Source organism: Emys orbicularis, chromosome 24 (assembly GCF_028017835.1).
Source record: "Emys orbicularis isolate rEmyOrb1 chromosome 24, rEmyOrb1.hap1, whole genome shotgun sequence".
Taxonomy (NCBI): Eukaryota; Metazoa; Chordata; order Testudines; family Emydidae; genus Emys; species Emys orbicularis.
In genome coordinates this window covers 2,772,548-2,789,393 of record NC_088706.1, presented here as the reverse complement: position 1 = coordinate 2,789,393, position 16,846 = coordinate 2,772,548, and the positions used below count along the sequence as shown (strand labels likewise).

The window sequence follows — 16,846 nt, the reverse complement described above, 5'->3', positions numbered from 1 at the left end:
TCAATATATGTTCACAATATATGTTAGTCTCTAAGGTGCCACAAGTACTCCTGTTCTTTTTGCGGATACAGACTAACACGGCTGCTACTCTGAAACCTAAGAGAATTTGAATGACTGTATTAACACTTAAATCCTAGATTGACAGGCATCTTTAAAATGCCTTAAATATGGACAATTCATGGATCCAAACAAAATTATTAATATACACTAGAGAGAAACTATCATTTAAAACAGCTAAGGGACTTTCAAAGGGGCTTAATGGAATTAGGGCTGGATTTTTTAAAGGTATTTAGGTGTATAAAGGGATTTTCAAAAGCATCAATCTGCATATTCAGGCGCTGAAATACCTTTAAAAATCTGGCCTTTATTCAAATCCCCTTGAATGTCAATGAGAATCAGGCACCTAACTCCCTGAGGCTGCATGCATGATTAAAGGCTAGGAAACCAGGCTTTACAGTGAAAGGTTCAAGGAGAACAAGCTGTTTATCTTATCAAAGAGAAGTTTAAGGAGTGACTTGATCACAGTCTGTAAGTAGCCACATAGGGAACAGAAATTTGATGATAGAGGGCTCTTCAAACTAGCAGACAAAGGCATAACCAGATCCAGTAGCTGGAAGTTGAAGTTAGACAAACTCAGACTAAAATAAGGCACAATCTTTTTTTTAAACAGTGAGGGTAATTAACTAGTGGAAAAATGTACCAAAGGTTGCAATGGATTTTCCTAGGGTTACCATACATCCGTTTTTTCCCGGACATGTCCGGCTTTTTGGTAATCAAACCCCCGTCCGGGGGGACTTGCCAAAAAGCCGAACATGTCCGGGAAAAATACTGCCGGCCAGGCACTTCCCCTCCCGCGGCTGCTGTGCTCCTCCCCTGACTCTTCGGCTCTGTTTAAGAGCTGAGCTGCCCGAGCGCTACCGGCTTCAGGCAGCCCCCATGCCTCCGGACCCTGAGCCGCCGGCCGGGCACTTCCCCTCCCGGGCTCCGGGGGCGCAGGGTCCAGAGGCATGGGGGCTGCCCGAAGCCGGTAGCGCTCGGGCAGCTCGGCTCTTAAATAGAGCCGAAGAGTCAGGGGAGGAGCACAGCTGCCGGAGCCCGGGAGGGGAAGTGTCCGGCCGGGGGCGCAGGGTCCGGAGGCATGGGGGCTGCCGGAAGCCCGAGCGCTACCGGCTTCACGGTTTGCCGGGCAGGCTCCAGACCCTGCGCCCCCGGCTGGGCGCTTCCCCTCCCGGGCTCCAGCTGTGCTGGGGAAGCGCCGGCCGGGGGCGCAGGGTCTGGAGGCTGCCTGGCAAACTGTGAAGCCGGTAGCACTCGGGCAGCCCTTTTCGCATGGCTGGGAGGGAGGAGGGGGAGTTAGGGCGGGGACTTTGGGGAAGGGGCGGGGAATGGGCGGAGTTGGGGCAGGGAAGGGGCAGAGTTGGGGCGGGGCCGGGGGTGGGAAAGGGGCAGGGCCAGGGCCCATGGAGTGTCCTTTTTTTTATTTTTTAAATATGGTAACCCTAGATTTTCCATCACTGAAAATTAGGGCTGTCAAGCAATTAGAAAAATCGTGATTAATCGCACTGTTAAACAATAGAATACCATTTATTTAAATAGTTTTGGATGTTTTCTACATTTTCAAATATAGACCTCTACTCCCATATAACGCAACCAGATATAACACGAATTCGGCTATAACGCAGTAAAGCAGTGCTCCGGGGGGGCAGGGCTGCACACTCCGGTGGATCAAAGCAAGTTTGATATAACGCGGTTTCACCTATAACATGGTAAGATTTTTTGGCTCCTGAGGACAATGTTATATCGAGGTAGGGGTGTATTGATTTCAATTACAACACAGAATACAAAGTGTACAGTGCTAACTTTATATTTATTTTTTATTACAAATATTGGCACTGTAAAAAACCTAATAGTATATTTCATTTCACCAAATACAAGTACTGTAGTGCAATCTCTTTATCATAAAAGTTGAACTTAGAAATGTAGAATTGTGTGCAAAAATATAACTGCATTCAAAAATAAAACAATGTGAAACTTTAGAACCTACAAGTCCACTCAGTCCTATTTCAGCCAATCACTCAGACAAACAAGTCTGGTTACAATTTGCAGGAGATAATGCTGCCCACGTCTTGTTTACAATGTCACCTGAAAGTGAGAACAGGCGTTCGCATGGCATGGTTGTAGCCGGCCTTGCAAGATATTTACGTGCTAAAGATTCATATGTCCCTTCATGCTTCAACCACCATTCCAGAATACATGCGTCCATGCTGATGACGGGTTCTGCTCAATAACAATCCAAAGCAGAGTGGACCGACGCATGTTCATTTTCATCATCTGAGTCAGATGCCACTAGCAGAAGGTTGATTTTCTTTTTTGGTGGTTTGGGTTCTGTAGTTTCCGCATTGGAATGTTGCTCTTTTAAGACTTCTGAAAGCTCCACACCTCGTCCCTCTCAGATTTTGGAAGGCACTTCAGATTCTTAAACCTTGGGTTGACTGTCGTAGTTATCTTTAGAAATCTCACACTGGTACCTTCTTTGTGTTTTGTCAAATCTGCTGTGAAAGTGTTCTTAAAACAAACATGTGCAAGGTCATCATCCGAGACTGCTATGAAATATATGGCAGACTGTGGGTAAAACAGAACAGGAGACATACAATTCTCCCCCAATGAGTTCAGTCACAAATTTAATTAAAGCATTATTTTTTTAACGAGTATCATCAGCATAGAAGCATGTCCTCTGGAATGGTAGCCGAAGCATGAGGGGGCATATGAATGTTTAGCATATCTGGCATGTAAATACCTTGCAACGTGAATGCCTGTTCTCACTTTCAGGTGACATTGTAAATAAGAAGCAGGCAGCATTATCTCCTGTAAATGTAAACAAACTTGTTCGTCTTAGCAATTGGCTGAACAAGTAGGACTGAGTAGATTTGTAGGCGCTAAAGTTTTACATTGTTTTGTTTTTGAGTGCAGTTATGTAACAAAAAAAAAATCTACATTTGTAAGTTACACTTTCACGATAGAGATTGCATTACAGTACTTGTATGAGGTGAATTGAAAAATACTATTTCGTTTATCATTTTTACAGTGCAAATATTTGTAATAAAAAATAATATAAAGTGAGAACTATACACTTTGTATTCTGTGTTGTAATAGAAATCAATATGTTTGAAAATGTAGAAAAATACCCAAAAATATTTAATAAATTTCAATTGGTATTCTATTGTTTAACAGTTCTATTAATTGCAATTAATTTTTTAATCGCAGTTAATTTTTTGGAGTTAATCACGTGAGTCAACTGTGATTAATCGACAGCCCTACTGAAAATCTTTAAATTAAGATTGGATGTTTTTTCAAAAGATCTGCTCTAGTTCAAACATGAATTAATGCAGGGAAGTTTTTTAGCTTGTACACCTCTACCCCGATATAACGCTGTCCTCTGGAGCCAAAAAATCTTACTGCGTTATAGGTGAAACCGTGTTATATCAAACTTACTTTGATCCGCTGGAGCGCGCAGCCCCGCCCCCCCAGAGTGCTGCTTTACCGCGTTATATCCAGATTTGTGTTGTAGCGGGTCGCGTTATATCAAGGTAGTGGTGTATTATGTCCGACTAGCTGATCACAATGGTCCTTTCTGGTTTTATAATCTATGAAAATCACAGACTAAATTCATAAAGATGGACCAGACCATTATGACCGACAATAAAAACTACCATAAGCAGTAACAATGCAGCACAGGTAGGTGCATGTAAGACTGTAGAAAAATCAGTATGTTGCACTGTGTTATCTGAGAGATGGCACATGATCACAACCAACAGACTGTATGGGAACAACAGAGACTCACAAGGGGGCAGAGCTAATGGTGCACTTTAACATAGGCATTTCCTCACTTTTGGATATTTAATTGTGCAGTCCTATTCCACAGATCGTAGCTTTTTGCATTTAATGCGTGGAGTTGAAGTGGGAGCTTGATTAATATCCCTGATACATCCAGTCAGTTACCAACTCCTGGCTGCACTTGAAGTTTCTCCACATCCCCCAAAATACCACCCTTCCTTTCCTTTGCTATGGTAAAGCATTCTCACAGGCCTAGGTCACACTGTCTCACTGACTGCAACCTCCTCCTCTCTACCATACCCAAGTCACTTCTTACCCCCCCCCCCAACAGGCAAAAGCCCCTTCACTGGCTACTGACCAGCCCCCTCTTGCCTCATTCTTCAAGTCTGAGCTGCTCTTTACCAGGATCACAGCCATGCACAATTGTGCCTCTGCCCAAAGCTCCAGCTGCCTCTCCCCATTCCTTGTTTTGCTCCTTTTGCTTCAGGCAAGCCTCTCTGCTCCCTGTATTTCTCTTGCTCATTCTTGGCTTTGTGCTTTTTCCCATGTTGGGACTTGCATACAGAACTTACTTCTGCCAGCCTCTAGCTAAATCCTTCCTTAACTCCAGACTCCTGAGCAGCGATCAATGTTAACGCTCCAAACTAAGTGACATTGTCACATCCCCTGCCAAAAAAGCATTGTGCTGCACTTCGGACTCAGCCATCCTCTGTGTTTAGTATTGGAATTTTCTGTCCATACACTTGTCTGTCTGTCTTAATGCCGAGCAGGGACTGAATCAATCATAATAATGGAAATGACCCTCAAAACAAAATCCAGGAAGCCACCAAAAGTTTTCTAAAGATCTTTAATTCCCCCATGGTCATTCAGCACCCACCCAATTGCCAACTGTGGTTCTTTGTCCATTGTACAGGATGCAGCACACTGAGCCCTCAGGGGTTCAGCCTCTCGCTGGGAAGAGCCAAGCTTCTAAATATGGCATACCTCTTACAAACGCTCTCCTATTACGTATGCACATACACCCACTACACAAACCCCCAGGGAGTCCTGCCCTGGAGTGTATGCCCTGCAAGCAGAATCATCACCTTTAAGGCACCACATTCAGCCAACAGGGCAGCAAGCTTCTACCATATGTGTGCGTATTCAGCGAGCATCTGTGCAAAGAATATAATAGGTCTTGAATGTCAACAACGGATTAAAGGGACAAGACAGTGCTCGCCCTCCAACAGTTTCTACACTAGAACTGTTCCCTCTACAGTATTAGTGCTTTACACTTATTTACTAACAGTCCACGAAAGAATGTTGTACGGACCAAGATCTGAAATGGAGGCACATTGCAGCTACTAGCTGACCTTTGAGACCAAGACTACTCACAGGTAAAAGCGAAGAAGAGCAAAGCTGGCTCCAGATGTTTGTCAAAACTTAAAACATCTGCTAACAAACTCTTCTGACTGCACAGAGGATGCAACGTCCAGGGATTTCAGTGTCAAAGTGGAAACTCTGGGCCCAATCCTGCAAGGAGTTTAGTGCACCTCCTGCATTGAGTGCACTGGGAGTTGAGGGCACTCAGGCCCTGAATGCCCTGTGCTGTGCCTAGAGGCTGCTGCACCGCCTGTGACCCAATGCAAAGCGAAGCATACAGGAGACTCTTCATTTTTCCATCTCCTTGACAGTTCTCCTGCAGTCAATGATGTTTTAAGAACTTCTGGTATGTGAAGTTTGAGCTCATGGCTTAGAAATATGAGCACTATCCTCGGGGATATAAATTATATACCCATGTCACTTTGAGCTCTGCCCCTCATAGGTGTGTAGAATGGAACGGCCTGCCCTGGAACAGGAGCAAACAGCTATGCTTACAGGCAAGATTCAGCATGGTAGGAAGAGGTAGTTTTCAACGGACTCTTGGGTGGACATGGAAGGGAGAGCAGCCAAATGTACTGCAGAGGCTACATAGTGCACTGTCCAGAGCTATTCCAGCAAGAAGTATCTTGTGGAATAACCCACATTGGGGTGGGGGTGTTGTGTCTACAATGGGGGAAATGGATGACCCATTGTGACATTCCAAGCGTTTCCATCACATTCTTGTAGGGTTGATTTTAGAGCACGAGTGACGGTCATTTCTGATTCCCCATTGCCACTATAATTCCACAATCTAAACTCCCTGTGTCAAAGGAAGAGTCCTTGATTACTCCAGTGTGATTGTCACCCAAACCCCAGAAAACTTGTCCCAGAAATTGTGCAATCAGCATTTGGAGGGAGTGTGATGAGGACCACCGAATTGGGTCCCCATCTCACAGCACTGCAACTTCCTGCAAGATGAAGAAAAACCAAGACACCTGGTTATTTAATATCATAGAATCATAGAATATCAGGGTTGGAAGGGACCTCAGGAGGTCATCTAGTCCAACCCCCTGCTCAAAGCAGGACCAATCCCCAGACAGATTTTTGCCCCAGATCCCTAAATGGCCCCCTCAAGGATTGAGCTCACAACCCTGGGTTTAGCAGGCCAATGCTCAAACCACTGAGCTATCCCTTCCCCCCTGTGCCAAAGGCTTTTATTTCATTTTATTTTGCAAAGCTTGTGGGGAAGCCATCTACTGTAAAAAGCTCCAAAATTAGCAGTCCCTGAGTGTCTAGGGACTCAGACCTTCCTCTGGGTTCATCAAGCCCAATTATCTCCCCACTGCAACAAGCCAGTCATTGAAAGAGATGCCAGCAGTCTTCCCAACACAGAGAAGCTGGGTTTGTGTGTGGGGAGAGACTCCTTTCCTGTCCCTCACATAAAGAAAGGAACTCACTGCTGAGTGGACAGTAGGAAATGATTTCCACCCCACCAGAGAGCTAACGGAGGGCTAAGGGGTCAGAAGGGGAGGAAGGCTCAGCATGGGGGAGTTTGGCTCCAGTGTGGAGTGGGAGACATACCCATCAGGGAAACGAGTCCGAAGGTCTCCTGTCCGGCACCAGCTGCTCTTTGGAAGCTTTCTGGAGGCTGAAAGTGGAGAAGTTGTTCTTTCCTCTGAATTGGCCCCATCTAACAGTGCAGCCTGCAGCCACCAGCACACTCAGGAGCACTGCAGAGAGAAGAACACACAGGCAGTGAGTTGCTGTGATTTCTGCCTGAAGTAGGCAGCAGCACTGAGGCTAAGCTGCTCCATGCTAGCGCCCCAGCATTTAGACAGACAAACCAGTGACTCACAACAGTAAGAAGTGGGGCTGTGTCCCCTGGAGAGACGATTAGTGCCAAGTCCCATGCAGTGGGACTCCGTTTTCAACAGGAGAAGGAAATAATGTGCCTTTTCCCAAAGCTGGAAATGTAGAACCTTGGACTTTGCCACCTAAGCGCTTGAGACAAGATGCCTAAGCCACACTGCAGCGAGAGTGGTTAGAGGAAGTCCTAGGGCAGCCATTACTGAATGAACCACATCCTATCCAATCCGATATGAGCCGAGTTCAGTTTTCATTAACGCTACTCAGCAAAAGCCAAGATCAGTTCTGTAGCACCCTTGGAGTCTCACATACCAAAAGCAGCTGTCACCCACAAGGGGCCTCGAGTCTCAGACAACACAAGTTTCCCAGGTTTGGAGCTCGCTGGATTCTCTAAAATGAAAGCAGAGGGCACTCAATAATTGGGCTTTCAAAGGTCGCTTTTGTTAAGCTCAAAAAGGGTTCAAAGCAGTTCCCATTCTGCACCTCACCTTCACTTTGCTTGCCAATTTTGGGGGTTTCACCACCAGATTTTCATATTTTAAAAAATGTCTTCTCTGCCTTATTGCTGTATGAAAAGCCCCCATGAACAACTAAGGGAACCTGACTACTGGGGTAGGGGAGAAGGGAAAGCAGAGAGAGTTGTTGTAGGAAAGACAAGGTGGGCAAGATAATATACAGATAAGCTCACCCACCTTGTCTCTATGACAGGGAGGACCAGAAAGGACGAGATTGTGGGGGTGGGAGCAAAAAGATTGCCACCGAGCACTGTCACAGGCATAAAAAAACTAACTAAAGGAAAAAACGGAGAAAACGAGGGGTGTGTCTATTGTTAAACTCCTGCAGCAGCACGGCTGCTGGCCCTTAGCACTTCAGAGCAGACATGATCTATCTATGGTGACAGGAGGGGTCCTGTAATCCACCTCCTCTAGTGCTGTCTACACCAGGGCTTAGGTCGGCATAGCCATGTCTCTCAGGGATGTGAGAGACATGGCTATGCCAATGGAAGTTCCCAGTGTAGATCAGCCTAAATTTTCTCTCAGCCGTCCAAAAGGCAGGAATCCCTGGTGTCACTTGTAACAGGTGTCAGGTTTACAGACTAAAGGAAGTTTTAAAAGTTGATTGTGTTCCATCCCAGCCCAACCTGCCCAAGCACTACCCCCCTCAGCTCCCAACCTGCATGCACTCTCACTTGTCCCTGCCCTCTCCCACTCCATTTGACCCCCAGCCCATCCTGGTTGTAACATCTGCAGTCTCCCTGCACCCCTCACCTGTCCGGGCAGTGCTCGGTGCTAGGGAAGTCCCAGGTGAGTCTGGACTGCATTCCCGCTCATCCTGCCCATCCTCACAGTCCGCGTGGCCGTCACACCCCCACGTGGATGGGAAGCACTCTGCACCCTGCGCACACTGGAACAGGCAGGGGCAGGCAGGGGCAGGCGGGACTCCCGAGTGCTGACAAGCCTCTGCTGATTCATCGGCGCCGTCAGGGCAATCCGGGCGGCCATCGCAGAACCGCTCCTGGGGCAGGCTGCGGACGTGCTTTGGGCTCCAACACTGCTCTTCGTGCGGGCTGCACGGCAGGCCGGACGCTGAATCCGGAGGAGAAGCAGGTTAGTCCGGCCCGGCGATGCCCGCTCCCAGCCCTGCTCTGGGGGGTTGTTAAAGCCCCAGCCCCTGGAGCCACGCGACTGCCGCGTCCTCGGCACCAGCCTGTGCACGGCGGCGGCTGCGCCCGGGCCTGGCTGCCGTCAGAGACCAGACAGCGGCTGATGCCCCGGCCCGCGTGCGGCTGGGCTCGACCCCGGGGCTCCCGCCGTGCTGGGGGCAGGGAGTCCCATAGGGCAGGCCCAGCCCTGGCACCGCCCGGGGAGTCAAGGGGGGGGGGGGGGCGCTGCCCGCGATGAGAAGTGTCACCCCGGCACGCAGAGGGGCGGGGCCCAGCGATGCCCGCGGTGACCAATAGGAAGGAGGTAGGACACGAGCCCAGGCGGCTCGGGACCAATAGGCGCCTGATAGGCGGGGCCACCGGGTGGGGGGGGGCGGTGTCGAGTGACCGCTGCTGAGGGAGAGGATGAGCGTCCGGCAGTGCGGTCGGTCACCCCACGCCCGTCCCCCCGGACCGGGTCCTCACCGTTCCCCGCAGGCGACTCCAGCCCCGCGGCCACCAACTGCCTCAGGAGCAGCGCGAGGAGCTGCCACATGCCGCCCGCATTGACCGCTCAGGTCAGAAAGAGCGCGTCCACGCGCAGAGGTGCGGCGCATGCGCGACAGAGGAATAAGGCGGGGCAGGAGCCGAGGGTTCCCCCCCTCCAAACAGAACGCATGCGCAGGAGGCGAGCCAACGGGGCGCGTGCGAGGGAATTCATTGCCCTGCAGCAGCTGTGCGGTGTGCCTGGTGCGTGCCCCAGCCCCTCGCACGGATTTCAGCCTGCAGCCATGGAGAGTTACGCTGCACGAGACAAGGAAGCAGCGGGCCTGGTTGCTGCAGGACAAGCCCCAAGCAAAAAAAAAAAAAGAATTGAGGCGGCCAGAACGGCAAAGCAAAAAAAAAAAAAAACACCAAAAAACCTGCGGCACTGCCGGAGCGGCGAAGCAGGAAAAAAAGGAAAAACAAACCCTGTGGGGTGGCCGGAGCCAGGGTGCACGGGGACTCCCTGTGCGTGCCCTGGCTACCGGAGGAGGGGAGAGAGAGAGAGAATGGGGTTGGCCAGGGCTTCAGCGGGACGCTCGCCACGCGGCCCCAACCGCCGCACTGCCTGCCGGGAGGGCTCCGCGCTGCTCCGGTCGGCGGGGAGGGAAGGACGCAGGCTGTCCTGCGGGGCTTGCTACAGACCTGGGGCAGACGGAGCCTGCCCCCAGCAGGGCACTCCCCTCCTCTGCGCCGCCCCCTACAGGGTGGCCGGATCAGCGAACCAAAAAAAACGCGGCTGTGCCGCTCTAGGATTGGGCAGAATGCCATCCCATAGAATCTGCGGCCCCAAGCACGAGCTTGCTCCGCTGGTGCCTGGAGCCGGCCCTGCTAACAATCTGTTTAATGGGACTGATTTCTATGCAGCTACATTGCAGTCAGATGATAGTTTGGGCAGGCCTTTTGGCTCTCACTCACTTTCTTGCGTTTCCCAAAACAAACCCAAGGTGTGTTCAAGCATTAAACGTTCAACCTCAACCTACTTCCCTCTGTCTGTGGCCATTTAAGGCACCATGGCTCTTTTCCCCGAACACTTTTTGGGTTGGGGAGGGAAGCTAAAGGAAAATAGAAATGACCAATATTCCAGGAGAAAAGCTTTGCTAAGAGCTAGGGGAATGTGGGGAAAACAAGGCAAAAGGGCATTTAAACAGTTTCCCTTTCAGCAGCTAGCCCTGTCATGTTCGCTTGAAAGTTTTCCTTCTTTAAAACTTAATTTTTAGTTGCCTATATTAGTAAAACATGGTGTTTTTTGTTAACTCTAATACTATATTTGGGCTAAACATCTCCCTACTGCTTTTGAGTTTATTCAGCCCAGGATCCACTTATTACCTCAAACAGGAATGACCCTCATGCTATCTATATAACGGGATAAAGCTAAAGGGCAAGTTAGATATAAATATCAGGAAAAAAAAATCTTCCTGACAGTGTGAAAGGTGTATTAAGGTGCAGAATAATGTCCCAAAGACAATAGAAGCCAAATGCATTAGATGATGAGCTGAAATCTATTTTGATCTCTACTTTCCAGGATTTTATGACTAAGAATCCCATTTCCAGTTGAAAAACTCAAAGGATTCAGAGAAGGCAAAGGGATTTGGGAAAGATTTCTTTCAGGATGTGATCCCCATTGAGTATGAGTTGTAATTGTTTAATTATACCCCATCTGGGTTCCAGTGTGGGCTGGTATGGGACAACCAGGGGTGTGTGGGGTGTGTGGGTTTCCTCCCTCCCCCCCCCCCCATCAGGTTCTCTCCGGCTATTTGGGTGGCCTGTTCCTGGTATTTGAGTACTTACCTGTAGATAAGAGATGCCTTGGTGTGTTTGAGATGGTTACTGGATATATGAAAGTAGGTGTGGTGATTGTGGGTTTCTTGTATATAGTTGTCTGTGGGGTTCCTTTGTTGAAGCTGATCTTGGTGTCCAGGAAGTTGATGCTGGCGTGGGAGAGTTCTACAAAGAGTTTGATAGATGGGTTCTGGTTGTTGAAGATGTAGTGGAAATCTGAGGGAATTTAGGTCCTCTCTCCAGAGGATGAAAATATCGATTTATCTCAGACAGATCATTGGTTCTGTGGTGCATTTGTCCAGAATTTAGCTCTTACTTGGGTGCTGCCATTAACACTCCCTCCTTTCCCCACACAATACCCTCTCACTTGAGTTTGGTTGTGCTTTCAACCCAAGCTAGCCTGCCCAGCTGGGGGCATGGTTTTTTTGCTTGGGTTTCGCTTTCACTCAGGCCTTGGCTACACTTGCAGATGTACAGCGCTGTGAGTTAAATCTGACTTCGTGCAGCTGAGTAGGGAAAGCACTGCACTCTGTCCACACTGACAGCTGCCCAGCGCACTGTCGTGGCCACATTTGCGGCAATTGCAGCGCTGTTGGGAGCGGTGCATTATGGGCAGCTATCCCACAGAGCACCTTTTCCCATTCTGGCGCCGTGGGTTGTGGGAAGGGGGCGTGGGTGCGGGGGTTCTGGGTCCTGTCCCAATGCCCCGTGATGCATCACTTCGCATCCCAGAAATCCCTTTGTTTCAGTCCACCTTTGGCGCCATCTTTCAACGGTTTCTGTGCAGCGCGATCTGTCTGCGGGAAATGGAGTCCGAACTGCTGAGGCGTATGCTGACGAGTCTCGCCAGCACGTCATGTTTGGCTGTCGAACTATTCCTTAAGATCCAAAGTGACAGTGAGAGTGAGGATGAGGAGTCTGACGATGCTATCGAGACGCGTAACGCGTACGACACAAAATTGCTTGTAGCATTCACGGACATGCTCAGCACCGTGGAACGCCGCTTTTGGGCTCGGGAAACAAGCACTGAGTGGTGGGATCACATAGTCATGGAAGTCTGGGATGATGAGCAGTGGCTGCAGAACTTTCGGATGAGAAAAGCCACTTTCATGGGACTGTGTGAGGAGCTCGCCCACACCCTGCGGCGCAAGGACACGAGATTGAGAGCTGCCCTGCCAGTGGAGAAGCAGGTGGCTATTGCAATCTGGAAGCTGGCAACTCCAGACAGCTACCGGTCGGTCACAAACCAGTTTGGAGTGGGAAAGTCGACCGTTGGAATTGTGTTGATGCAAGTTTGCAAGGCCATTAATCGCATCCTACTCAGAAGAACCGTGACTCTGGGTAACGTGCAGGAAATAGTGGATGGCTTTGCACAAATGGGGTTCCCTAACTGTGGAGGGGCGATAGATGGGACGCACATTCCTATTCTGGCACCACCCCACCTAGGATCCGAGTATGTTAATCGGAAGGGGTATTTCTCTATGGTTCTCCAGGCGCTTGTGGATCACCGTGGGCGTTTCATTGACATTAACACAGGCTGGCCCGGAAAGGTGCATGACGCACGCATCTTTCGGAACACTTGGCTGTTCAGGAAGATGCAGGCCGGGACTTTTTTCCCAGAGCGGAAGATCACGGTAGGGGAAATTGAAATGCCCATTGTGATCCTTGGAGATCCCGCTTACCCGTTAATGCCGTGGCTCATGAAACCCTACACAGGGAGACTTGACAGCAGCAAGGAACGGTTCAACTACAGGCTGAGCCGGTGCCGAATGACTGTGGAGTGTGCCTTTGGCCGTTTAAAGGGCTGCTGGCGATCTCTGTATGGGAAGCTGGACTTGGCCGAAAACAGCATCCCCGCGGTTATATCCGCATGCTGTGCTCTCCATAATATTTGTGAAGGGAAGGGTGAAAGCTTGACCTCCGAGGTTCAACACCTGGAGGCTGAATTTGCACGCCAGAGAGTAGGGCTATTACAGGGGCCCAGCACGGGGCTGCAAGAATTAGGGATGCCTTGAGGGAGCAATTTGAGGCTGAAAACCAGCAGTGATATCTGGTGCCCTGCACGGGAGTGAAGTGCAGTAGTTCCAATCTTTAGGAATCAGTGTCTGCTTAGCAGACAAGCAGACTTGCAGTGCCTGTTTAGTTCCTGGGCTAAGGAGTCTTTTACTTTATGCAATAATAAAGAATGTTTTCAAAGCCAAAGAATCCATTTATTGAAAAGAAACAAGGGGGTGGAGTGGGGAACAGTACAATCACAGATTCGCGTCTGTCCTGTCTGGTGTGCTGTGCAGTGAGTGCTGCACTTCAGGACAGCTATACTGCATGGTGATGGGGGTTGAGTGCAGAGGGTAAGGGTCGTGGTTTTCAGGGCTGGGTGGTGAAGATACTGGTGTTGGAGGCAGCGGGTGGCGTGAAGAACACTGAAGTTGGGGAAAGTGGGTTGGAGGTGACAGTGGGGCACAACGGAAAGAGTTTTGGGACAAGGGCTGTGGGGGGTGGGGTGGCGTTTGCGGTACTGTTCCTCTTTCTGCATGGCTACCAACTCCTGGATAGCATCTGCTTGGCGCTCCAGGATGCTTATGAACCTATCAGTGCTTTGCCGCCGGTGCGCTGCGTTTTCCTGGCGGATCCTGCTTTCTCTCTCCCTCCAGTCCTGTGCTTTCTCATTCTCTTTAATAGATTGCCGCATCACTTCTTGCAGCATGTCTTCTTTGCTTTTTCGCGGTCTCTTCCTGAGTCTTTGCAGTCTCTGAGCAGGCGATAAGAGGGACGGCTGAGGTCTCAAGGTTGATGCAGCTGTATAGGCAAAATGCAACATTTAACAGAGGCAGCATTGTTTATACCAGACAGAGTAATGATTCCCCCCGCACTTAAGGAGTAGAAAACACACAGGGTCTACACAATAGCATAATTTTTCCGTCCGAAACAGAGCGCATATATCCCATGGGAGCCTCACAATGGTGAGTAAGGGGGACTGATTGTTTCAGGGCTGCACTGTCCTCTGGGTTTCTGTGCCTTGGGGAGAGCCTACAGCTTCAGGGGGCACCTACACTGAACACTGTCCCAACATTTTCCACAGAAGTTCGTCCTGGACAATATCTCGCTGCTGAGGGTGACCTGGGAAGCAAGGGAGAGTCTTCTACTGCAATGCGGCTTCCGCCCTGGCCCATATGCAGCTTGCCTGTGTGCAGCAATGGTCCCCCCGCCCCTCGCGGCACAGTGGCGCGGACACGTTAGCCTGGCTGGGACAAGGACCACGGCGGCTCTCCCGATAAACCTGCACAAGCGCATTTCGAATGTCTCATTCAGAACGTGTGCAGAGATTACCGAGGCCGATTACCGCGATGTGATAAACCACATCAATGCACTATTCCGCATCTAGGCATGCATGCCTAACCCTCCTCTCCCAAAGACCCCGCACCGAAAAAATTCCTTCCCGGAAAAAAAAACTGCTTACCGGGAACCTGCTCTTCCGTTTGTCCTCCACCAGGTACCGGCCGCTGTGACTGGCTACCTTCCTCCTGGCTCGAGAAGAGCTCCTGGCTGCATGGCTCCAGGGATTCCGGGGTGTCTCCATCCGGCCCACCACCATCACTCCCGTTTTCCTCCTCCTCCTCCCCCTCCCCCTCCACACCAGCTCTGAAGTGTCCGTGGTGTGCTCGGAGTGGAGGTGGGGTTAACCCCAAGTATCGCATCCAGCTCTTTGTAGAATTGGCAGGTCGCGGGGGGAGCACCCGAGCGGCCGTTTGTGTCGCAGGCTTTGCGGTAGGCACTCCGCAGCTCCTTCACTTTAATCCTGCACTGCAGGGCGTCCCGGTCATGGCCCCTTTCTATCATGTCCTTTGATACCTTCCCGAAGGTATCGTAATTCCTACGGCTGGAGCGCAGCTGGGACTGGACAGCTTCCTCCCCCCAAACACTGACGAGGTCCAGCAACTCGCCATTGCTCCATGCTGGGGCTCGCTTGGCGCGTGGAGGCATGGTCACCTGGAAAGATTCGCTGATAGCACTCCACACCACGCCGGGCTGAGCAAACAGGAAGGGGATTTTTAAAATTCCCGGGGAATGTAAAGGGTCGGTCACATGGTTGGTTACCTGAGGCCAGGGCAGTAGAGTTTGAACTGATGACCAGAGTGGCTAGAACAGGCATTGTGGGATACTGCCGAATAATTCTGGAGGCCATTCACAGCGCATTGGGCGGCCACACTGGCGCCGCAGCGCTGCACTCGCTATTCCTCTCGGAGAGGTGGAGTACATGCAGCGCTGCAACCACGGAGATACAGCGCTGCAAATGCCTTGCCAGTGTGGACGGGGAGTGAGTTACAGCGCTGGGGGCGGCTTTACAGCGCTGCAACTCGCAAGTGTAGCCAAGGCCTCAGGCTGCTAACCCACCCACTTTACAGGAAGGATGTAGGTTAAGCCACTCAAAGGGTTGACAGTTCTCCAATACCTTCCCTCAATCCCTCCCTGCCTCTGCCCAAAAGGGCAGACATTCTCCCATAATTCACTGGTAAAGAATCTGAGTAACTTGGCTTACTGCAGCACAAAGATTCATGGGATGTGTCTTCCAGAGGTCCTTCCAACACATAGGTGAGTGCAACACCACTGTGGACCCCAGTGACTTGATTATGTCTTTGCAGTGTGGCTAGGCTAAGCCAGGTGCCATCACCCAAGTTAAGTGTAATGAAGACATATCCTTAGCTTTTCTCATGTCCTTGAGATGCAATCAGCACTGGTGAGTGAAACAACCAATTTTCACAGCCCTGGGGAAAGTGAAAAAAATGCTGGGATTGCTTGGAGAATGCATGGTAATCAAGTATGATAATTTATGTACATTAATATCCTTCATCCTTTAGGATACCATAGTGCAGTACAGTGTCTATAGGAAAGAGCCTGACTAAAAATGCAACTATTTCTGCGATAGAATGAACAGACTGTACACTAGCAATAATACTACACAACAATTCTTCGAAGGAGAAGTGAGTAACAAGTTAAAACTGGTGAAGTTTGACCAATTAGGTCACTGGACACAAACATTTCTAGTTAACCTCCACACCCCATTCCTTTCCTCCCTATGACTGGAGTTGTTTTTACTGGCTATTTCACCTTGAATGGTCTGCTGAAATGTGATAACTACTTATATTAAACAATCTGTTCCATCTTGTATTTAGCTGTGACACTTTGAGCCCTGGTTTTCATTACAAAATTATGTTAGCATAACTACGTTGCTCAGGGTGGTGATTTTCCACTCCCCTAAGCAATATACTTATACTGACCTAACTCCTGGTTTAGACAGGGCTATGTCGACAGTCGGGCTTCTCCTGTCGACATAGCTACTACCTCTTGGGGAGGTGGAGTACCTGCGCCAACACGAGACGCTTTCCTATCAGCATAGGTAGTCTCTTCACTAAGCACTGCAGTGGTGCAGGTACTTACAGTGGTACAGCTGCACCACTGTAAGTGTAGCCAACCCCTGAGTAAGTTTCCCAGACATAAAGAAGAGCTCTGTATAAGCTCAAAAGCTTTTCTCTCTCACCAACAGAAGCTGGTCCAATAAAAGATATTACCTCACCCACCTGATCTCTCTAATATCCTGGGACCAACATGGCTACAACAACACTGCATATAGCTCCGAGTTGTAAGTCTCATTCTGACTATGGTACCTTTTGCAGAACTGCACCCTCTAGCACCATACAGAGCCACTGTTTTAATAATGATTCAGACAAAGTATCACCAGCTCTAATTTGTACACGACCTGTGTTTTGAGGATTCATCCCAGGAGTGATTAGGCTCGAATCTGTTTATCTTGTGAGAGCTGATGAGTTCACACCTCAAGAT

At 49.7% G+C, this 16,846-nt stretch overlaps 1 long non-coding RNA gene across 1 annotated transcript; it reads left to right on the top strand.

The window, feature by feature from the left end:
• The first annotated feature begins 8,529 nt into the window (after positions 1-8,529).
• On the top strand, positions 8,530-16,845 carry LOC135894131 (uncharacterized). Its single transcript, XR_010562362.1, has 3 exons — positions 8,530-8,648; positions 15,865-15,987; positions 16,551-16,845. It is a non-coding gene; the product is annotated as an uncharacterized LOC135894131 (long non-coding RNA).
• The last annotated feature ends 1 nt before the right edge of the window (position 16,846 follows it).